The sequence below is a fragment of the Lonchura striata genome, chromosome 2 (genome assembly GCF_050655825.1).
Source record: "Lonchura striata isolate lonStrDom1 chromosome 2, ASM5065582v1, whole genome shotgun sequence".
NCBI lineage: Eukaryota > Metazoa > Chordata > Aves > Passeriformes > Estrildidae > Lonchura > Lonchura striata.
In genome coordinates this window covers 131,504,104-131,528,314 of record NC_140704.1, presented here as the reverse complement: position 1 = coordinate 131,528,314, position 24,211 = coordinate 131,504,104, and the positions used below count along the sequence as shown (strand labels likewise).

Sequence of the window (24,211 nt, the reverse complement as noted above, 5' to 3'; positions counted from 1 at the left end):
TATACACAGGCAAATTTAACGTGCCATCTGTATTACAAATCTATGGCTAGAAGCTTTTACATGTCATTATATTTTTAGTGACTATCCTTCATACACAAGAACATTTCAAGAGACCTTTCAGTATTTTAATTTTTTTATAGAGATATTTATTTTATATAGTTTTAAGTATTCATGTACATTTTGTACTGCTAGAGAAGAACACATGACTTTTTGGTAGAACAACGGGACAAAATTATTATTATCTTTGGTAACTATTTGCCATAAATTGCTGTGATTTATTGTATTAGAGTTAGAAAATATGAAAAATATTTAAAATAATCACTCATTATTTCTCTCTTGGTATATTGTCTAATTTGCATTTGAAAGGAAAATCAAAGTAAATGCTGATCAGCTCTTGCATTAGTTGGTTGAATTCTGTGTTTCTCAACTACAGGTCAGCACAGAGGGTTTAAGAGAGCCAGAAAGAGATTAAAGAGAAGTCTCATGAATTTCAGACTGGGGAGGAAGCACCAGAAAGCCACAGCCATTTAGGTATGACTGTCTAAATCCCTGAAGAACTTTACAAAGAGTGACGAAATTTCAGACCTAGATATATTTATTTTATGGCCTCTACAGAAAATTCATGAAGTCTTGAAGACTGGACACTTGTTGACACATATTATTCACTCTTAGCATAGCTTGAGCCCCTGGGAACCTTATTTAGCTGTGGAAAAAATGGCTTTGTCCTTCCCTTCCCCTTGGTGCCAAAGCTTGTATGAGAGAGCTTGTGCTGCCTTTGCCAAAGAAGCTCTATCCTGAAGAGGGGGATATTTTTATGTATGTTTTCTGTCTTGATCAGTGGCAGAACAGCTTGGAAGCCACAGTCTTGCAAAATAAGGATAACCACCAAGGGAAAGGTGCTAGTTACTGTGGCAGTTTGATGAAACACATCTCTCAAAAATAAATTCTTAGTTGTATTCCTTAAAAAAATTATTAAGAGAACATGCTGAACTATCTATACAACGGAGAGTGTGCATTTAAGGCAGGTGTTCAAAATATGAATGTGCTGCTCTGACTATTTTTCCTCAGTAACAGAAGTTTTAATACTGTTAATAAATGCTTTCAAAAATAAGGTTTGAAATTCCTTCCATACCTTTTGTTAGCAGAGATGGGAAAACGGACTACATTTTGGAAATACACAACTTGAGACATCTTATTTAACTTATTTAAAATAAAATTTATAAAAATTTAACCACCTTACCAAAAAGCCAGTACTTCCCTGCTGAAATGTGCCTGTTCCCTCTATAGCAGCCATAAAGATTTAAGTTAAATGACAGCAAAACAGATAAACAGCCTTGGGGGTGGTGAGTCTCACCTCTTTTTCATTGGTTTAACTTATTTTCTCGCGGAGTTTAAACTCTAGGAGGTGCTTCTAAACTAAGGTATTTTATTTTGCCATACTATGAAAATCTAACCTTTTAAGGCCAAGAAGATATCTTTTCATAACTTCTCTTATCCAGATGGGTATTCAGTTTAATTAAGGTACTAATTCATTTGGAAAAAAATATAAAAAAATGTGTGGCCTTATATCTGAAATATCTTTTCTCTTCATGATTGTATAAAAGCATTATTTAATAAAGATCACAAAGAAGTTTTCAAAATCCTGTGCCCTACCTGTGCTGAAAGAAGAATTTTATGGAGGGGCTTAATTAATGAAGCAAGCTGCTGAATCTCCTGCATCAAAAAGCATTAGACTTTTCATGTGCTTGCAATTGCATCAATTGGATAACATGTTTTTATTTATTTAAGCTTGGCTTCCATTGGAAGTGCTGCCTGCAGCACCACCACCTGAGCCTCAACAGCTGATAGAAGCAATAAAACAGCTGGAGGAGCAGAAAGAGGATGTGGTGCATGAACTTGGGCATTAGTCACGAGACATGACTTGTGTGCTTGTCACTGACAGGTGTTTCAGAGCATTTATGTTGGCCCAGAGGAGGCCAGTTAATGTTGCTATGTAATTCCACTCTAGCTAGGTGTATTCACAATATCTCTGTGTATTTGTGTTTTCTCAGTGTTTGTGTGCTCTTTCCAGGAAGTTTATCTTTGTTTTTAGGACTGTATTGTTCTGATTTTCCAAGGAGCATGATGTAAGTTTTCCTTTCCTTTCTGTTGACTCCTTGAGGATGTCAAATGTCTGTTATTTGAGTATTAATTGAAAGCCCTGTGTTCCTTCTAAAAAGTCTTAAAAAATTTAGAATATTTCAGTTGGAAGTGGCTTAGAAGGATCATCTAGTTCAAATGCCAGTGTAAACAAATGCCAGCAGAGTTTGCACATGGAAAGGCTTGGATATGTAGGCATGTCACAGCACTGAAAAGCAGGAAGATCTCTTTCTTTATAATTATAACCTATACCTATATGCTATTTTAATAAAGCTTAAAGATCTTTAATTGGCTGTCAATAGTTTCTGTGAGAACAGCAGTAGAAGCAGCAGTTTGTCAAATAAATTATCAGATTCTATTCTCCATTTTATCAGGGGCTTTCCTCACTATAAGAGCAAACATAAGGGCTGTGTGTGTGGTGAGTTTTTTTGGGTTTTGGATTTTTTTTTTAATTTTATTTTTTGTTTTTCTTTTTGGTGGTGGTTTTTTTTTGTTTTGGTTCCAATATGCTTCTCATTCAATGTCCTGAATAAGTCTAAGCAAGGTGCACATCAAAGTTACCTACAGTTTTAAGACTTTTGCTTTTCAGCAAAGTCCCATTCTCTTAACTATCCACTGATTTTCTTTTTTTGTAGAGTCTGATATATGAATAACCTAAACAAATATAGATGTGTCTTCATCCAAACAGTTAGATTCCTTTTATGGTCTCATTAGAGAAATCTCTCTGAATTCAGTTATCTCATTCTAAAGTAGATGCCTAGGACACATGCTTCAAAAGTGCAATTTCTGCATTTTCCTGCTACCTGTACAGTGGTAAATTTAATCTGTTGTTAACCAATGACAATTAAAACAATTTATGGGAGGGATATTTAGTTTGTGAAATACTTCAACCTTCAATGGATTATAACTGTTTTTTCCACAGCCAGTATAAACTGCTGCTCTTGCTTTTGGTAAACTAAATTTTTGGAGACTGGATTCTCTTCCTAATTATTAATGTAGAAGGGCTTGCTAAATTTTAAAATAGCCCACTGAAAACCTGCTTGTACTGTTGATTCTTAATGTCTTAGGAGTAGCTGGAAGATCTGTAGCCTGGTTTCCAAAGACACATTTTCCAAAACCCTGTATTGCATTTCCAATAAAATGCAGCAGTGGCTCTGCTGTGGCAGCTACTCTATGAAAAAGGGGATGGTGTTGTTCCCTGATGTTCTGGAACCAGTTGATTAGCAATTATGATTGCTGATGTCCTTGATTGATTAATAAGAAAATATTATTCGAAATTTAAATTTTCCTTTTCTCTGAACTATGAAAAAAACAACTAATTTCTCCAGTTAAACTTTGTGAGACATTTAAATGGTTGCCTGAAGTGCCACTTCTATTTAACAATATAAGAATGTAGGATGGATGTGTCTGGCACTACTTTGGGCCATAGTTTCCATTCTCTCTCAGGATACTTTGTGACAATTCTACCACTAATGCACCTTGCCATCAGGAAAGTGCTGAGTAAGCTTATGCTGCATCAGTCTCCTATTGTTACACACTATTCCACATCTGTCAAGCAGAGGGACATAACTGAACTACTGACAGAATGCTCAGGCAAGCAGCTTTTTACAAGTGAAGCACTCATGATGATTTAGTGAGTTATATTCCTTGCTTTGAAACCCTATCTCTGCACATAAAAATCCTATTTAAATTATGCCGTACGCCTCCAGGCGAACATCAGAATACCCCTTTCAAGCCAAGTTTTAAATGAGATCTCAATTCTTTTCTTTACCCTGTATGTCAATAAAGCAGCAGAATTGCCTGAATGTTACAGGTAAGAGCTATTGTGAGTTTAACGCTGAATCAACTATTTTGGAAACTGTGTCTGACCTGATTTTAAAGACATTGCTAATAGATGAAAGTTTACTATTGTTGATAAAAAAATTGCAATGTGGGGGAGCTTCCTTTACTATATAATTTTATTAGGTACCAGATTTTCCAAGAAGCTGTGAAAGGTTTGATCATGAAAGACAGTTAGACTTTCCTTCACTACAAAGGAAATGTCTCTATTCATAACAGAGACTCTCTTCCAGTGATTTTATAGCATCAAAAACATTAATGCACTGGCATTAGGCCCGCAAAAGTAATCTATGAAATTGTGGTTTTGGGAATCATGTCTATGCAAATTGAATAATAACTTTAGGAGTGTTTTTAGGAGCTGCTATCAAAAGCAGTTATTGCCATGACAGCACATTATTAAATATTTTTAAAATGTACAGATTTTAAAAGTATTAATGATTCCTTATTATCTCTTCAGCAGCCAAATGGTCTTAAGAGGCTAAACTGCTATATAGCATATGTGTAGAATCTGGAGATGTAGATTTTGCAGTTCAGAAACTGTGGACTCAAAGCAATCAAGTAATTCTTCTGTTTTCATGCAAAAGAATTTTAAAGTAAGACAGATACTCTTATATCACAGAACATGAGTTGGGATTAAAAATACAGATTCACTCTTTTGCTAACATTTTATATCATAGATGCTGCTACATTGTAATGAGACAAAGGTTAAATACACCCTGTCAGAAAATTTTTATGTGATTGATTACCTACCTTATAGATAACATCTTTTATTAAAGTAAAATTTAGCAATTACAGCTTCAAGTTGTCAGAGTTCATAACAGAAAAAATAATGTAAGCAAACATACACAGAATTCCTTCTCAGAAAGTACTGCAGTAAGTATGTGTAAGCTAAAAAATCTTTCAGGTAACATTTTAATCAACATTGAAATACATGTACTTCCATAAAAATACTAGAAAGGGAACTTTTTTTGCCTTTGCTTTGTCACTGAATAACACCATGGAGGGTCACAGATACAGTCATCTCCTGCACATGAACCTGACCATTTTCCACCAGGATCATGAAGTGATTCTTGGCTAACTGAAACTATAGCACTGCTTATACTGTCCTTTTTGAAAAAAAAAAGATAGAAATGTCTTCATGCTACCAGCTCCTATTCTGTTTTGGCTTTGAAGAAAACATTGCCTTACAGTTCAATTTTAAATGCTAACATTGTCTGTACCTCAAATAAATTGGGACAATACATAGTCTCTCAATATTTTTGTGAAATACTTTGACCTCTTTATCACTAATTATTTTTTCCATGGGCTTTGTATTTTTACTCACATTTCCATGCTTTAAGAACAGTCCTGTGGAATTTTTCAGTAACTCATCAAATATTACAATTTATTGCAAAGTTTTCACACTGTGCAGCATTTCTTTTGATTTATATTTTGTTGATTAAGCTACATATGCTACATTTCAGACATATTTTTAATTGTTGCTCTGAACCATGGACACCTAAGGAAGCTGATCACATACACTTTCATAATTTAGTGTCTCTTTCAAGGTATTTGCACTTTGGTTTAAATCCAGCACTTCATGTGTTTTTCTCATTTATATCAAACTTCAGTTCGAATGGCTTGTATCCAGATGAACATGTTTTTGTTAATGAAGTATCACAAGACCACTAAAATTGCAACAGCAATTAGCAAAAAGCTAATGAATATATCCCTCTCACTTTGGTTTCTTGTTTCATAGCATTGTATTCAAAAGAACCATAAACATTTAGGCATATGCTGAAGAAGGAAAAGGATCACTTAATTATATGGGGCTCTTTTATTGAGGGGTTCCAAGTATCCCAAAAAAATATTTGGTTGTATTGCTTTACATGCATGAAAATGTGGGCAAAAAAGGATTTGTGCTTTGACAATTACAACTGCTCTAGCAATTAATTAAAAAATCTGTGTAGACTCTGTGTGCTTTTCTCACATGTATTTTCTACAGTTGATTCTAGAGAAAAATGCAACCTAAATTATAATTCTTTCTAACTTAAAAAAATCAGTTTAGATATACATACAAAAATTGAGTGGTAAAGTTAAAAATAAAACAGTCCATGAAAGGTATTATCAAAAAAGTAAGAAATAAAAGCAAAAAAAGTTAAGCTAATAGATGTTGGGTGTTCTGGGGCCTTTTGCTTTGCTATTATATATTTCTTCACAATACATCACGGCAGAGAAAATGCAGTATGTAGTCAGAGCAACTATGCAAGGAATGAAGGCCTTGCCATGCTTTTTCTGAAAATGGTAAGATTTCTGCCTGACTGCTAGTCATGCTGTGAAGCTTAATTAAAGTTTATGAAGCGCATCAAGATCATTGGATAAGAGGCATGGTACTATGAACTTGGTAATTTGTTCTTTCCAGCACTAAAGAGTAGAAGACTAAAATACAAATGTTTTGATCTTGACATGCCACCTTCTGTTTGGTTAGAATGAATTCTGCATAAGGATTTAAACACAAGGAAATACAAAGGGGCTTGTAATTTTTAGCTTTATTACCATGTAAGAGTATTTGTAGTGGTCTGAAATATCATAGTAACCATCTCTCTGAGTTTAAAATATTAATAGTTTCTTTACCCCTTTCAAAGTTTGTCCTTGAAACAAATAATCAGTATCATTATACAAACAAAATTATTATTCGACTAAAGCAAGTTCCCAAATGTAGTTCTACAATGATTTTAAATATTGCCTTTTTTTTCTGGATATATTTTTGAAGGGTTGTGCTGCAGGGAAGTTGTAAGAATTGCACATGGCCATGTTTGTTCATATATTTATTAACAAATCATACAACTCAGAGTGTAAGCAAGTAGTCCCACGTACATTAATCTGGCTGTGCAATCTCAGCAGATGACAAAAAGTTTTATGTGTTCAAGAATCCTGTGGCTGAGCATTAATTTTATATGACTCATCCCTTATGCAAACTTGTAAATTCTTAGTCTTGCAAATCATCCTCTTCAACAAAGCTGATGTTTCATTATTGGTTTTGTGCAGAGAAAATCACGTGACTAAGGCAACCTGGATAGGGATGAAATGAATGCAATTTGATATTTACATGCACCTCTTAAGCAAACATAGATAATTATTTTTAAAGTAAAAGCTAAATCAATGAAAAAGATATCTCCTGGAATGTTCTAGTTTGACAAATTTTATAAAATTCAGTAAAATAAAGTTGAATTTTCAGTAATCTCTTGATCTATTATACTTGATGCCATCATTATATTAGAGTCCATGATCATGGAAATACAACCTACAAACTTCTATTGGTGATATGCTGACTCAGGAAGAAATTATATTAGTGAAAATCAAGAAAAAAAATCAATAAATATTTAGAAAATTGAATTATCATTGTAGCCTTTCTTGTAGTTTTCTTACCTATTTAACTATGATAATTTTAGTGTTTGTCTTGATGGGACTTTTACTGGTTTATACACTTTTATCTTTATGGTGATGTAAGTCCACCTTCTACCTTTTCCTTAAATTCTCCAATATTTCATGTTCATGTATTAGTTTCACACTACTAAGGTTTTCCATGAATGTGTTGGTGTAGCTACTTCCAAGAATTTTCAGTTTTTCTTTATCTTTCCATGGTTCCACCTAAAGTCAGGGCATAGTGTCCAGTCAAGTGGGACTCAGAACAGATGCCTGATGAAGCTGCCTTAGGTTAGGCAAAGTAAATAGTGCTCCTAATTACAAATCTATTTCTTCCCTAGACCTTACTCTGTTAGCGGATCCCACCCTCAGAACTTCTCTCCCAGTGACACAACCTCAAGGTGAGTTCCTAAGTAATATAAATCAGAAGTTCATCTAATTACAGTCATGCATCTCAGCTGAGACTGTGGCTTTCAATCTTTATTTTCATGGTATCTTCTTTCTTTTTCCTTTAAAATCAATAAATGAGCTTGGAGAAATTTCTGCTTTGCTTAGCAAGTGTACTTGCTGTAAGTCATTGAGACTAATCAAGGTGTAAATCAAAATCAGAATGACAACATTAAAACGATGGCCAAAGATCTTAAAAAAATTTCCACAGCCCTGGAAACAGTATTAAAATGCACTTTCATGTGCCTGGAAATAGAGTATACTGAAGTTACACCCCCACCGCCACCATCATCACAACAACAACAAAGAAAAAATGGATAAAGAGCTCATCAGTGACAAATCTGATGCTTCTGATCAAGCCTCTAAGTGAATCTTTTGATCTCTTATTTTGTACTGTGCCTTAATTTAACATCTTCCCTAAAGATTTGCTTGTTTCAGTGTTTTTGTCTTACCCTTTCAAGAATCCTTAGGATCAATGATGCCATTAGTTCTACATTTGTTTTCATTCTCTTATTTTATTGTGTTTTCTTCCCAGCATTTGTCTTCTTGTATTATTTGCCATTTCCAGCACTTGTGTTATTTTAGTATCTGTCATTTGTTAGGCAGCTCATATTTCCAGTACTTGTCATTTCCCTTTGCATTTAATTTCAATATTTGTGACACAATTTTTTTTTCCTCCCATGATTCATAACTCTTTTGCTCCCAGTGCTTCTCCAAATGGCTGCAGGATAGAGGCATAGATAATGTGGAAGCCTGGGAAGTCCAGAGAGGTGGCTCTCAGAAATGTACGTCTTATTCATTTTCACTGAAGGACAGAATAATTTAATACATTAGACAAGACAGCTTTCTTACTTTGGCTGGAATTAAATTATTGGCATTGGACAATATTTCTTGATACATTTCTCAGTCATGTCAGAAATATCTAGTAAGAATTGATATCTAAATATACTCAGTACTGATTTTCAAAATTATTAAAGATAGGACACATTTATAAATACTTTCTTCATTGTGCATATTTCCACATAGAGTTTGGCTAAAGTATAAAAGATTTTCTGTTTGTTTGAGAAAGAAAATGGGGACATCCTTATGTATAAATAGTTTTGGAGGGTATGGTAACACTCTGGTGTTGCTTCAAAAGCATGTTTCACAATGCCTGATGAATGCAGTATGGTCTTCTTATGAATTTGCAGTTAAACCCCAAAAGAACATGTCGGGAGAGAATTTATAATGAAAAATAGCTAAATTAATATCTTATAAAAATCCTTACCTCATATAGTGTATAGTATAGTATAGTATAGTATAGTATAGTATAGTATAGTATAGTATAGTATAGTATTGTATAACACCCACTATCTATTTGAGAGGTAGAGGCAGAAGAAGGACTTTGTTAATGAGGAGAAGGAAGGTGTAGCCACCAGCTCTTGTTGAGGATGCAATCTCCTAGAGGATATATGGAGTAATCAACTGTGTACCACTCAAACAAAGCAGGAGATGGGGTTTGGATGCTCGAGGGTGGTCTGTGAAGGATTTCTGATCCTCAGCTAACCACTGTGCTGGTTTCACTTTAATGGTGTTTGATTTTAGTCTCAGGGAGGAGATGTCTGACAGTTCAAGCCATTAGCCCACTGCTACATTTGCCAGCACTGTGGACTGAGTCTACAGATGGCTCAGCATTATTGAATTATTTTCCCTGTTGCAGTCTTTTCCTTTCTTTTGTTCACTTTGGAATAGAAAGTGAGCAGTGATCCCCTCCTTCTGCATCAGGTGATCCATCAGGTTCCATTGCCTTTTATAACACTTGTATTTGCTCTCTCTCCATTTGAACCATGTATTCTGACATCAAGACACATGAGCAAGCCTATAGTCCTTAGGAGGATATATACTTGAACTCTGGAAAATATGTTTTTTTCTGTCTTTCCTTAGAAGTAAAAATGTCAAGCTGCTGGCCCCATACTTTCATTTTGATTTTTTTCTTAATGTCCAGAAAATTTTCTGGGTACCAGTAGATGTCACTGCAGTCAAAAGAAACTTGCCAGGAGGTTTTCATTATGCATAAAATTGCTTTCTTAACAAAATACAAATGATAAAACATTGTTATTTCTAGTATTACTCCCAATTGGTTTTTTTTTTTTTTAGTTTGGCAGATCAAACCCTTGAAAGGATGAGGTGTGCCTCAAGAAGAAATTCAGGATTTAGGTTCAGGTTATTAGCTTATTCTGAAAGTCAAGTGGTTAGAAATTTCTCAGCAAAATGTATTTTCATTGGAAGAAAAAGAATGTGATTCATTTAAATAGTTTGTTGAAGTGTGATGCTCTAATGAAAAAGTTGTTAAAAAATCCGTCATGATTTCTCTAGGGTATGGTAAAGATTGTTCAACATTGGGAAAGGAGATCCAAGGCCTAAATACTTCAAACTGCTTTGTTTATGGATACACTTTATTATACAGAGTACTGGATGATCTATGTAATTCTCGTTTTCCTCCCATATAGCATGTGAACCCCTTTGGTAGAACAGAAGAAAAGGAGAAAACTCAGTATAGATGAGGTGAAAGAGCATCTTTTCCTTCAACTCTAACTTGGATACTTTCAGAAGGAAGAACAATTTTCAGTAAAGGGTGATGCCATAGGTAAGGCTGAGATCAATATATTTATATTACTTTTGCAGTTCTGTCAATGAATACTTATTTAGTATATGGAACTACTCACCTTGATACTACATTTTTCTCAAAATGAGGATAATACCTACCTCAAGGTATCCATGAACATGAATGCATTAACTCCTTAAAAATGAATATCAGTTCTCAAAGGATCACACAATTGGAAAGCACTGCTGATTTTCTGACTCCTGTGGTACAGGCACTTGTGTTAAACTCCATAAAAAATATTTTCTCATCTTCCATGGTGATTTTTTTGGTGCAGATTTGATATTTTGAGGTGTGTGTAGATATTATACATTGAGATTGCATTAGGATATTTCAAAGTTCCCAGTAAAAAAGACAGTAATTACAGATATTATGTAATATCTCAACAAGTAGCACCCTAGAAATATGAAGCTCTGTTAAAGTCTTTTTTCTTTTTCTTTCTCTTTCTTTCTCTTTCTTTCTTTCTTTCTTTCTTTCTTTCTTTCTTTCTTTCTTTCTTTCTTTCCTTCTTTCTTTCTTTCTTTCTTTCTTTCTTTCTTTCTTTCTTTCTTTCTTTCTTTCTTTCTTTCTTTCTTTCTTTCTTTCTTTCTTTCTTTCTTTCTTTCTTTCTTTCTTTCTTTCTTTTCATGCCTGAATCATGGTTCTGAGTAAATCTCTGTACCTCAGTCATTCCTGTGGGAGACAGTACACTTCACATGGATAACTGCATTGTCTGTTTGGAGAGAGCATATGGGAAGATGACTTAATAGTCCAGAAAAAAGAAAACCTGCTGAGTATGTGGGTGTGTGAGTTTCAGATCCATGAACTGACATATGCAAGGCAAGAACATCATAGTTGGATTTTAGTCCTGAGTGCCTGCCTAAAACTCTTTTAAGGTCAGTGAACATCTGTCTTCCGTCTGAATTGGAGTAGTTCAGCTTTGTCCTCTAGAAGTAGAGGGAGTACTTCTCAGTAATACCTTTCCATTTGGACACACCAATAGTTTCTGACAAGCAATTATTTAATCTCAAAATTATCTGCTAGGTTTACTTCAACAAAACTCATTCTGCAATAAAAATGCTCAGTGGTAGAACATATAGGAATTGACTTGCTGAATGGAAAGCACATTTGTTTAACTGATTCTTTCTGTTGCCCAATATAATCTAGGTTAAAAGTTCCTGCTGTGTGGGCTGAGGGTCATCATGGAATCACATTAAACATTAAAACCAAAGCATGCATCACTTTTGCCTGACAGTGTATTTTCATGTGCAGCAGGCATTTTCCTCTAGGGACCTGCTTTTCAGTTAGAGGAAATGAACCATACCCATTGCAGCAGAGAAACTGCTGAGTGAAAAGGGATGTGTTCCCTGGACAGAGATGTGGCTTTGCTGGCAGTACTTTACCGTGGTACATGCCTCATGATGCAATGGTGTAAGAAAATAGTCACAGAGGGAAGAGCATTAGACAGACCAACGTGAAGCATGGAGCAGTTTTGGGTTTCATACAGGTGAATATTTTTAAAATGTAAATTGTAGTAGCCGTGAAATTACGCTATCATCAAGCCTTGGGCCACTAGAGAAAAAAGAGCAATACAAAATACACCCAGTCATGGCAAAATTGAAAAAAAAAAAAAAAAAAAAGAATAAGATGTTACTGCAGAGAGCAGTAGATGTAAAAAACTAATACAGTGCTTAAGGTCAGATTTTGCTGCAACAGCTGCCAAGGTGTTGGTGTTGGAAAGTGTTGGAAAATTGCTGGGACTACAGAAACTGTAGTTGGCTCTGTACCATCTCCTGTCTTCTCAGCAGAAGGAATCTCTACTCCTGCCAATACAAAATAAGTCCTGCACTGATTCTGAGACAAAGCAGCAGTACTGAATAAAAATTAAATTCTTAAAAATTAAGTACTTAAAAACCCAGCTTAAAGCAACTGAGTGAGCATTTTACCTGGAAGCTGTTCCACAATTGCTTGAAGTCATCATAAAGACTTCCACACAGGCTCAGCAGGTGTTCAATCAGTTCCTTAGCAGAAAGGAAGATATGACTGTTTTATGGGCTACCATAAAATCGGAGCCAAAGAATGTAGGAGCTATTGGGCCATAATACCTTATTAATAGTATATATGTAATTGAAGGAGGCTGAGAATGCAGTTTCACAATTGTGAGTTCCCTGAAGATAAAGCTGGGTAGACACTACAGATATAAGGCAGACACATCTAAAAACTTTATGTCTAGGTGTTCTAGTTTGGATAACGAGCAAGAGTGTGAATTCCCTTGCTGAGGAAGGGAGGAAGAGATCCTGCTCATTCCTCCCTTGCTGAAGAGGAATGAGCAGGATTAGACTAGGCCTGGTTTTCAGGGAAACATTAAAAACTAAATGTGGACATCACATCCTTGTCACCAACAATGTGGACATCACATCCTTGTCATCTACCTCCCATATTCTCTTCTTTGGAAATGCATTAGGGTTCAGGTTATCTTTTACGATTAAAATTCATTAACTTGCTTCTGATCCAGGAGATCTGACTGGAACACCTATGCATGAAAGGTCTGTGAGATGCCAGCTTTCATTATAAACTAACTTTCCCGGTTGTATTTTATATCTGGTCTTTATTTGTGGCATGTGGAAGCAAACATCTGTATTGCTTTTTTTTTTTCTCTGTGCTTACTTTTGTTGTAATAAATGTACACTATATGCTTTTGTAGAATGAGAAGTGGATGCTGCTCCAGTCTAGAGCACTGTGTTTTCTGTAGTGTCATTTCCATGCACTGAATGAGTACATCCAGCCACTTTCCTCACTGTCTGGTAAATATTGCTTTTGCTTGTGGGATTCATTCACTAAGAACAATTTAATGGCTAACACCTACTACCTTCAGTAGTTTGTCATCTGTTGTCCTCAATAACTTTGCCTTCCAGAAGCCAACCTTTTATATCTAAGGCTGACTCATTCAACCATCAGCTGGTAAAATAGTAACGCCAGGGATGTAGGTCTGAGGAAAGTGGTATCATGAAATAAAATTTAAAGTAGAAGAAAACTGCAGCATTTAAGAAAATAAGGCTTGTGAGATGATACTTGTATAATTAACTTGCTACTCATTGTTCTGCCAACTGGAATAAGAAATTCCTAATTTTTTTTTTTCTTTTAAAATCACAATTGATTGTACTTTTTATTAAGGGACAAAATGCATTTGTGATGTATGATAGCTAATATGACTGTAAAGATATTTAATTGCAAGGAGTTAATTCAAGAGTAAAAATTCATTTAAGTTTCAAAGATGTTTTGCTATGCGTTTGATCCCCCTTTTGTTTTACACAGTGTTGTCAAGTCCTGAGTTGCAGCTTGTTTTCTTTGCCAGTTTTCAAATTCAAGTTATAAAACTCCAACTTCACCAATACAGAGACAAGACCATGCAAGCTGGTTTACTGCTTTAGCTGATACAGGAAAAACAATATGAACCATACTGTGCCCTTCTTTTATATAAGACTTTTGTGGTTATCCTTCTGAATGGTCTCATGGTTGTAGGATAGTAATAATCATATAAGCACTACTTTGGGGTTGACAGGCTGAACCTCCTTGGAAAATGAGAGAAGAAAAAAAACCAAGTTGTGGAGAAAACAGAATGAACTGATAGAGCAGGACAGGAACAAAGATCATACATGTGATCTAATTCCTACTTTCTCAGACATGAGAAAAGAGGAACACCTCCAGAAATTCAAGTTTGTTTCTATTTCCAGCCTGTGTTTATTGGACTCTCTTGTTTGTTTCTATATTCCTAAAAGGGATGGGAAGCCTTCTGTTTGGCCTCTTTTCACCAGAATGTGATGCAAAGAAGCACCTGAGAGCATTGCTTTGGTGAACTGAATGCATACAATTGCCAATTAGTTTGATTCTGCAATTAGATACGGTTTTCTTAACCTTTTACATTCCCAGAACATACAAAGTTATTTTTTCTGGAAAATCTCTATAATAATAAAAAAAAAAAAGTTCTAATTAGAGTTGGAAGCAATGTTAAAGACAAGATCCTTTAAAACTGATGTCTCTATCATGAAGAAAATAGAAGAATATGTCACCAATTTCCTTGAGAAGGTACTGAAGCCTTCATTCATATATAGAATGAATTTTAAACAAAAGAGTTGTTGGCTTTTTCAGCAGTAATTTTACCAGTCTTTTGCTAAGACAAAGTTAAAAGGACTTCTGAAATAAACTATATAATCTTTCCACCCCTACCACTCTCTGATCTCAATGAGACTTTAGAAAAAAGCTGGGATTGCTTGGGGAAGCTTGAAAAATGTTCTCGACCTGCTGTTCTGGTCCTGGGGGCTCTGAGCAAGGAGACCATTTTCAAGATCCTGTTCACAGTAACACTGCATTACATAGGAAAACAGAAATAAAATGACCCACAGTCTATACACGACCATCTTCCTACACAAAGTTCAGCACTGTCCAGCTCTTAGCCAAACACAATTGCCTCCTTCAGACTTCCTCTGCCCTGCCTCTGTAGCAGAGGAAGTTGCAATAATTTTATGGCTGAAGCTTAGCCCTGAGTTCAGTCATCATTGTTCCTGCTAACATGCTAAATTTGTATCTGGGTTTGGCATGTCAGTGACTGGAAAGCCCAGACTTACGGATTCAGTCAGGATTTCCATACCATCTGATCAGCATCAGAAAGCAACAACGTGAGGCCTTATCAAGCTTAATGTACATTTTTAGCTCATTTCAGGTCATTGAGGGGCTGGAACATGTCCAGAGAAGGGCAAAGGAGCTGGTGAAGGGTCTGGAGCACAGGTGCTGTGAGGAGCAGCTGAGGGAGCTGGGGTGTTTAGCCTGGAGAAGAAGAGGCTCAGGGGGCCCTTATGGCTCTCTACAAGTACCTGGAAGGAGGCTGTAGTGAGGTGGGGTCAGTGTCCTCTCCCAGGGAACCAGTGACAGGACAGGAAGACATAGTATTAATGGGCATCAGGGGAGGTTTGGGTAGGACATTAGGAGGAATTTCTTCACAGAAATGTTGATTAGATATTGGAATGGACTCCCTACTGAGATGTGGAATCACTGTCTAGGGAGGTATTTAAGGAAAGACTGAACATGGCATTTACTTCCGGTGTCTAGTTGACGTGGTGGTTGGTCACGGGTTGGATCTTAATGATCTCAGAGGTATTTTTCAACCTAATTTATTCTGTGATTCAGTGATTCTGTGATTAGTATCTGTGTACACTGGTTTCAGCTCCAGCAGCCTCTATTTCTAGTGACAGGTCAAGGAACTAAAATATGAGACATGGTACCTAGTGTAATTCCTGCTTCCTTCAATGTACTGTTACATTCTGTGATTGCAAGCCAGCCTGCTGATTTTGGCCAGGAGTCAGCTGCCAGGTCTCACAGCTGTGAGTAATGACTGAGATACTGGAAAGAGTAACTGCAGCTCTCTGCACCAGGATCCTCTTTTGCTTCCTCATGCCCAGGACAGAAGGGTGGTAGATCAGTGTCACAGCTTACATGTTGGCTCACTTTCCCTGGTAAACTCAAGGCATGCTAAACTTGGGCATTTCCCACAAGAATACTCTGACTCAGATTCTCACCCAGCCCTTTCCTGTTATTTTTCTCCCAAAACATCTCATAAGGAGCATTTTAAATATAAGGACCAATATCTTGAAACACCATTATTTTCTTGGGAGAAAGAAGTCAGACATTTTTTCATTACTTTCACATCTATTATGTGGAAGGGTTTTTTTACAGTCACATTGTATCCCTAAATATTTTATTTCTTTCTTTTAATTTCTACCTGGCCATTTATACTCCCTTCCTCATAACCACACAGCAGCCTCAGATAAAACAACTGAAAACTCAGATGGCACATACAATGCTCACAGCTTAATATAGTATAGGTTATGTTCTCTGTTCATAATGTTATTTTATACTTACAGATGTGTAGATACTTATAAATATGTAAATGTAGCTATGCACCTTCCTGAGAATTTTTCAAGTATATCCAATATGTATGAGATCTTTATATACAAAAGAAAAAAAAAAAAAACAAACCCTCAAAAAATCTGTTGAGATGATTCTGAAAGAGAGCCAGACTGCAGCAAAGACACTGAACATCTGAAATAAAATAGCATCTATTTATTCTGACATGTGGAAAAACATGTCCAGGAGCTATCAAATCAATGTAAAAATACATATTGCTAGCCTTCACAGAGAATTCAGGGCAGCATAATGCAAGTACTCCTAGAATTTAGCATTGATTATTATGCTAATATGGCCATAAAAATAGGAGCATATGGCTGGAAGAGACAGTCTAGGTCATGATCTACTAGACAGTCTGGATCATGTAGGTTAAAACACCCAGTGCTGTGGGCAACTGAGGAAAAATCTTTAGTTCCAAAGGTTGTAAACACAAGTAACAAGTAATGAATTCCCTAGATTGCAAAGCATCTCCATCACCCTGTACTGAATTTATAGTTTTACAGAGGCTAAGTGTCACAGCTGTGGAAGCATGAGTGAGAAACTGAGAACTTCTTTCTACTAGCATAGTATATGTTAAAAAAAACTCACTCAAGGACTGACTACTTTCTTCTCTATATAAAAGGACAAGAGAAAAAGTCCTTTAAACTAAAACTTGATCAGTAACTTTAACCCTTTGTGTGAGCCTTAAGCTGTACAATGAACTATGACCCTCAACTGTATCTTGTAAACTTCCCCCCCTGCAGTTATGATGAATACTTTTCAGTTTCAGAACGGAAAGCAAAATCTGAGTGTCCACTTGGGGAAATCCTCTCAGGCCTCCATATGTGATATGTAAAATGTCTTGAGAACATATTGTAAATTCAATACAAGCTCATAAAGTTCCAGGTACTTAGAGTATGTCTCTGCCTATGACATATGTGAAGTCTGATTGCCTATGCCCACAGCTTGACTCAGAAGCTTAAAGATGGTCAACCCATGTCATTTGGGATGCTATAACTTACCTGAAAAATCTACATAGGTCTGGCAAATACTACTCAGATCTTGTAGGAGAACCTTTCTGGACTGGGAGGTGGAGGCCAGGAGTAGTGCCTGAGAATATGGCACTAGTTCCTGTGTCTAGAGGACTGAAGTGAGCCACCAATGTCCTAGTCCCAGACATTTCCTTACTCTGTTATATAGCTCTCCCTATACATCAACTGAAGTTCATCTCAAACAAATTTAGCTTCACTTTCGCCCAGAGCCTCTGTGGGTGCTCTTAAAATTTTGCTCCTCAGGTACTAGGAATTTCCAGAATAGATTTATTCTTGATAAATTTACAGTAATTTGATTTTATGTTGATACATGTATTTAGCTTAGCCCATTCTATTCCTCCAATGACATTTCTAGAGTCCTCATTTATCCTCTTCCATTTCTTTTTTTGCTTGGCTAAACAACCTTGGCTAAAAACCTTTGCAAGATCTCATTGTAAGTGTTTCTCATTACTTAATCATTTCTGTAGATTGTTTCTGCTTCTCTTCCAGTTCAATTTTATCTTTATTTGAACATAGATGACCAGATCAGCACACAATATTCCAAAGGACACCTCTAGCAATGGTTTGTTGCAGTGGCACTTCTGCAATTCCCTACCTCACATTAGCATTGTGCTATGCACCTTTTATCATAAACAAACACTCGATTCTGGAAACATTTTATAAATTCTGGGCACTTAAAAGTAATAAATCTGAGGAATAAAAAGTTTAACTTGCAATTTCTATAGAGCTAGGAAGGTTGACATAGGATTTTTGTGCAGGCAGGAAATTTTACATGGATTGTTTCTTTTGTCTTGCTCACTTCCCCATTTCCTCACATGCTGCCAAAGAGATTTTCCATCAGCACTTTGTCATTTCATTGTAAACAGTCATTGCTTCTTCAGGTTTTCTGTATATCTGTAATCAAGGACATTCTTCTAAACTTTTTTTTCTGTTAGTAAGGAAGTAAGATTTATCTTAATCATGTATTTTTTATCCCTTATCTAAAATCAGCATCATTTGATGGTACATGTCTCATGTAGTTCAATTGCCAAAAGGCACTGATGTCAAGGTCTGAGACCATTACAAGCAGACTCTTGAGAGAAAGAGCTGTCACAGTATGCCATAAATCTATGGGAATTTAAATGATGCATTCATACACCGTATGTGATTTATGTTACAGTGTGACAGAGACAGAAATCCCAGTTGTAATGTAATCAAGATACTCACCTTACTCACAAAACCACAATGTTTCACCTCAGACTGTCAGGAAATAAAGTTTATCTTTATAAAACAGAGATGGCCATACTTAAAGGATATTATAAGAGAAATGTTAACCTAGGTTAAGATACCTGACTAGGAGAGGAATATATACAAACTCTTTCCTGTCACTAAATGCCTATAGAATCACAACCCATCGTCCGAACTGCAAAGAACTTCCTCCTCACACTGTCGGCATTTAGGTCCTGGAATGTTAAATGGTTTTTCATTTCAAGTTAAATAAGCTACTTGCAGAGTGGATGAAGCAGGAATATGTTCAAGCTAATATAAATTGGTGTCACCTATCTTTCTAAGCACACAAACATGAAGCAGAGTAAAATAGAGAGGAATGCTAAATAGGAAATGTAGGTAATTATCAGTGTTTTGATGCTCCATGAATATCACTGTTGTGCAGAGAATATTGGTGGAATATTTTTGTTAGCATTCTGGAACACACATAATCATGGGATATAATTATATGCAGGTGCTTTTATTAAGAGCTCTGGGAATCAGGGGTCCAGACCCAAATCTGACTCTAACATGGCTTTCGAGCTGAACGTATTTTATATTCTATCATTATATAACTTATTAATTATTAAACTTATGCTATTTTATTATATACATTGACACGAGTTTCTCGTGATGAGTTTCTTGTGATCTTTCTTAGGTCCCTGACCACAGTTTCTCATGATTATTCTTATGATTAAACAGTAATTATATTTAATTACTAAACAAACATCACATCTAACAATTATATCATTTATCATGTACTAGCTACACAGGTGCAGTTCTAGCAAGTACAAGTTCTTCATGTGCTTGGGGTGTTTATTTTTCCAGGGCCTACTAAGCTTATTTTTCCTGTTAACCCTAAATCACCATGATTTTAAAACCCTTTTAATATAATTTTCTCCTTCTTTGTTCTATAAATATCCACATTCCTAATGCTCCATTTAGGGCCTACAAATTCTATTAATTGATCCTTTTCTTTGTTGGCAGTATTCTTGTTCTAGCCTCAGTTGTCATATTTTCCTGGACGACTGCGGAGTCTGTCATTACCATTTGTCACTCATTAACCTGTGTAAAACTTTCTTTTGGTAAGAGCAACTGTTGAGGCTTTGGCTTCTGTGTTATCTTACCCTTCACTAAAATGACATAGGAATTACATGAACATTCCTTTTTTCTCCAAAGGTAAAGACAAAACTCCAGAGAAGTAATATTTGTGCTGCTTGCATTAGAGTAATGAACCCCAGCTTCTCTTTGAAACAGAAAGTGCAAATATTTCTGTGGCAGAGAAGAATCTGCTATTCAGCCCTAGAAATGAAATAGTAAAGCCAGTACTAACAAACTGTTTTGGGGTGGTGGCATAGCACATGAGCAACCTATGAATCATATACTTTTGAGGACCTGTTAATTCAGATATGGACAAAATATCTCCAGTATTTCTGTCACTTAACAATGTCCTTAGACCTGGTTCATTTATAGACTTCATCACCTACCATACAAGTGTAAGGGACTGCAGCAAATCTTACCCATTCCCTTAACACTTAAACACTGCTTAAACAAGCCCTTAAACACTGCTTCTGACATCCTTGTAGAGCTTCTCAAAAGCCTTGTCTTCTGTACTTGGCTGTTTTAAAGCTTGTCTGTGGATGCATTACGTTCATCTCAACCCTTGACCTATGTGAATTTGGCTTCCGGATGGAATCCTGGCAGACAGATCCCTGTCAGCAATTTACTGTAAGGATCCTGCCCTCATCTGTTTCAAGCTCTCTGAACAGGAAAATGAGAGGAGGGTTTTGTATTTCAAAGGACTATAGAGCTCAGGGATGGTTTTTTAAATTGAAATTCTGGCTGCAAGGGTCATTAAATATAGTTCTGCTTCTCTTCTAGACTGTGAGATCAAACAGTCCAGGCAACAGGAGGAATATTTGCTGACTTACAGTACATGTACAATTTTTGCAGATTGGTTGGCTTCATTCTGCAACTTACTATGAAAAGGACATAAAAATGTCATTGACATGTCTAATTTTGTGCTGAAAAAATCCTGTGCTAAAACATTTTCCCTAATCTGTTTCTGAACTTTTTCTTCATGGATATTCAAGTTCTAGAACTTGTTTTTCTAGAGTCTGATGATAGGTTTTTAAAGAGACTATATGGTTTGAAAATTATCTCAGCTTTGACTTGCTGAACAGTATTTGATTTGAAGGATCTGGTAGGAAAATCATTAATTTTTATGATAATCCAATCTATTAATGGGAAAAAGAAGCCATAAAATGTTATGTGTAATTTCAAAATGTTCAGGACCATAATCCAGAAATCTTGACTCTGTGCTCACTACAGAACCATCATTTTCACTAAATTCATCAGAGCATTCTCTTTCACCTTAGGGTAGAAATCACATTACAAAACCAAACCAAACCAAACAAAGAACAAAAAACAAAACAAAACAAAAACCAAAACAAAAAACAAACAACAAAAAAACCACCCCAAAACAAACAAACAAACAAAAACTTAACAAAACCAAAACAAAAAAAAAAAACCCCAAAGCAAACAAAAAATATCCCTGTCCTATTAATGATTTATAAGAGGGAGCCAGTTTATATTCAGTTCATCACATTTCAGCTTTAAAAAACTGAACCCACAAAATATGGGAGCAGGTAGCTAAGGCAGTAGAGCATCCCTAAACAGAAATTCAAGGGGTTTTTTTAGGATGCCTAACCAGAAGTACATGTGCTTGTACAATCTTCAGTTTGAATGTGGGAGCAGTCTTGATTTGCTGTAGTAAGAAACGTGTAGTATTTGGATACAGTTTCATTACTCAAGCAAAAGTCTGTTAATGGAGGTTAATATTTTGCATCTAAAGAGTCCATTTCACAATTACACTACTTAAAAGTGGTTGGTAGACAAAGAGAGAGAAGATTGTTAACTAATATAAAATATCAAAGTAATTTCTGTTACTTCCTAGGAATTAAGAATGTCTCCGAATAATCAGGATCTATAAATATTCCACTATTGCTTTGGTTTTCAAGAAAAAGAAACCTCAAAACCAATGGAATGCTGATGTTTTCTCCATAAATAATCTGAAGATTAATGAGGAAATATGGAAATATCCAAGATTTGCACTCTTTATGCAAAATATACCAAAAGAATCTGCAAATTTTTGAGACATGGGACTGTCAAATGTGAAGGATAATTTTGGAATATATCAAAATGGAGGAATCAAATAGGCATGGGATCTGGTAAGAAATGTGCAGAATGAGGTCATCACAGCACAAACCCCAGGAGACTGTTTACTGCACCACACAGAAAAAGACACAGGATCATAAGAATTCATTAGCACATATAGTTTGGTGAATGGGCCATTGTAAGGACCCTTGCAAGAAAGATTTGTGACACCATTTAGTTGACTGACTGTCCTGTCCTTTTTGAAAAGTTTGATTCCCTGTTTGAGTGCTACACTATAGGAAGACTGTTTTCTAAGCAACACAGCGTGTTTGTGCAACAGCTTACATGAAGGAAAAGAGGATTTAAAATCTCAATGTAAATACTCCTAGCATAGCTATTCACCTCTTTAGGTGAAGCTGGTATTTTTGTGCCTCTTCACAAAGAAATAGAGTCATAGAAATGCAGAATCATAGAATGGGTTTGGTTGGAAGAGACCTAACACAGGCAGGAATATCTTCCACTAAATCAGGTTGCTCAAAGCCTCATCCTGTCCTTGAACACTTCCATGCACTGGATATTCACAGCTTGTCTGAGCAACTTGTTCCAGTGTCTCACCACACTCACTGTAAAGAATTCATTCCTTTTATCTCTTTATATACCCTCTTTCACTTTAAAATTATTGCCTTTTGTTCTGCCACTTCAGGACCTGATAAAAAGTCTTTCTTCATCTTTCTTATAAGACTCCTTTAAATATTGAAAGGCTGTATTGAAGTATCCCAAGAGACTTATTTTTTGCAGGCTAAACCCAGAAGCTAGAATACCCTCTAGAAACATCAAAAAAGTTCTGCTACTATATTTCAGCAAAGACATGATAGAATAACATGGCTTGCTGCAATCACAGAACCATGGGATGAACTTTGGAGGAATTGCACAGACATACCTGACCAGGGACAGCAGTTCTGACTCATGAAGCTCAGATGAGCCCTCAGAGCATGATTCCCTCAAGGTTAGGCAAGCTTTAGTGGAACAATTCAAGTGAGGAGTTAAGAGAAACCTACTAAAGAGAGCTGCAATATTATAGCTGGGAAGCCAAATGATTTCAGGAACTACACATAAGAAATTCAGTACTTCTACAGTGTTAGAGTTTCCTATTAAAAATTTAGAACTCAAATCCCAAGCCTGGTTTCTGATGTTGATCCCTCACATCCTTTGGGCACAAGGTCCACTTTGCCCTGAACCATTTCTGGAAGCTGAGTTTTGTCACCTCTAGGGCTTTAAAAAATGATGAACCACCTGCTTAGGAGTAGTGGGTAGGTCTTGCTGTTTGTAGGCCTTTGTAACTAAGCATAGTGAAAGATCTCTTTCTGAGATTGTGTGTGGAGCAGCTGGATAGATCAGAGCTGCTACTGGAGTAGTGCTATCTATACAGAGTGAGAAAGTAGACTTGGCAAAGGGCTCTGGCTGTACCAAGTGGGTCCCACTGGCAGATGAAACTTCAGCAAGCTGTCTGAGTCATCTTATTATGAATCTGCTCCTTGTAGTTTATCAAGGCACCCAGGGCATTGGTTACTCTGACAGAGTTGTGAGATTCAGGTTAAATTACACCCCATGCCAGTACTGTCTATGCTGAAATAATAGTTATTTTTCTTCTATTATGGGATTATTATGAGATTTAAATTTATATGTTATTAGAATTTGCTTTTCAGATAATGCTTCTGTTTTTAATGGGTTCACTGAATAGTTTTCATGTACTTTCTCAGATGTCTTTATACAGCAGAAACAATAAGAATGGCATTGATAATGAAAGCTTTGCAGTACTTACTGTTCAAAAATATTTACATTTTGAGAAAGTCCTTCTAGTTAAATTTTCACAGATTTTTTTTTTTAATGTTTTTTCTGCATTTCAAAGCTTAATGATTTTATTTTCTGAGCCAATAATCCACCTTTGCACTTCTTATGAGGCTGAGTACTAAGCAAACCTATTTGCATTAAAGATGATGACATTTTAACAAAGTTTGGCTGTAAGATTTGTTCAGTACTTTTGCCAAGCAGCAGCAAACATTGCTAAAAAAGTTCTTGAAAACAACTGTGCAAAATTTTACTTTTGGTGCCATGGGCATCTTTCCAGCTGTTATTTCCACAGTTCTCTTGCAGAGTGAAGCCTTGATATATATTTGCAGACTTGTCTCATTTATTTAGAGAAATCAAGACACCCTTGCAGGTATAGAATGATTGCAGAAATGAGGTTTGCATGCCTGACCACTGCTACTCCTCGTACCAGCCCAGTTCTTCATCACAGCAGTTGTATCCCTCCACATCAATTATAGAGCATGTGAACTCCCTCAGACCTTCACTGTGGCCCCTCATA

At 36.1% G+C, this 24,211-nt stretch overlaps 1 long non-coding RNA gene across 1 annotated transcript in view; it reads left to right on the top strand.

The window, feature by feature from the left end:
- Positions 1 to 24,211, top strand: part of LOC146768426 (uncharacterized) — an 82,375-nt gene that overhangs the window by 42,972 nt on the left and 15,192 nt on the right. The window contains exons 3-5 of the long non-coding RNA XR_014952989.1: positions 434 to 531; positions 7,725 to 7,784; positions 10,320 to 10,456. This is a non-coding gene — a long non-coding RNA (uncharacterized LOC146768426). The remainder of the gene's footprint in view (positions 1 to 433; positions 532 to 7,724; positions 7,785 to 10,319; positions 10,457 to 24,211) is intronic.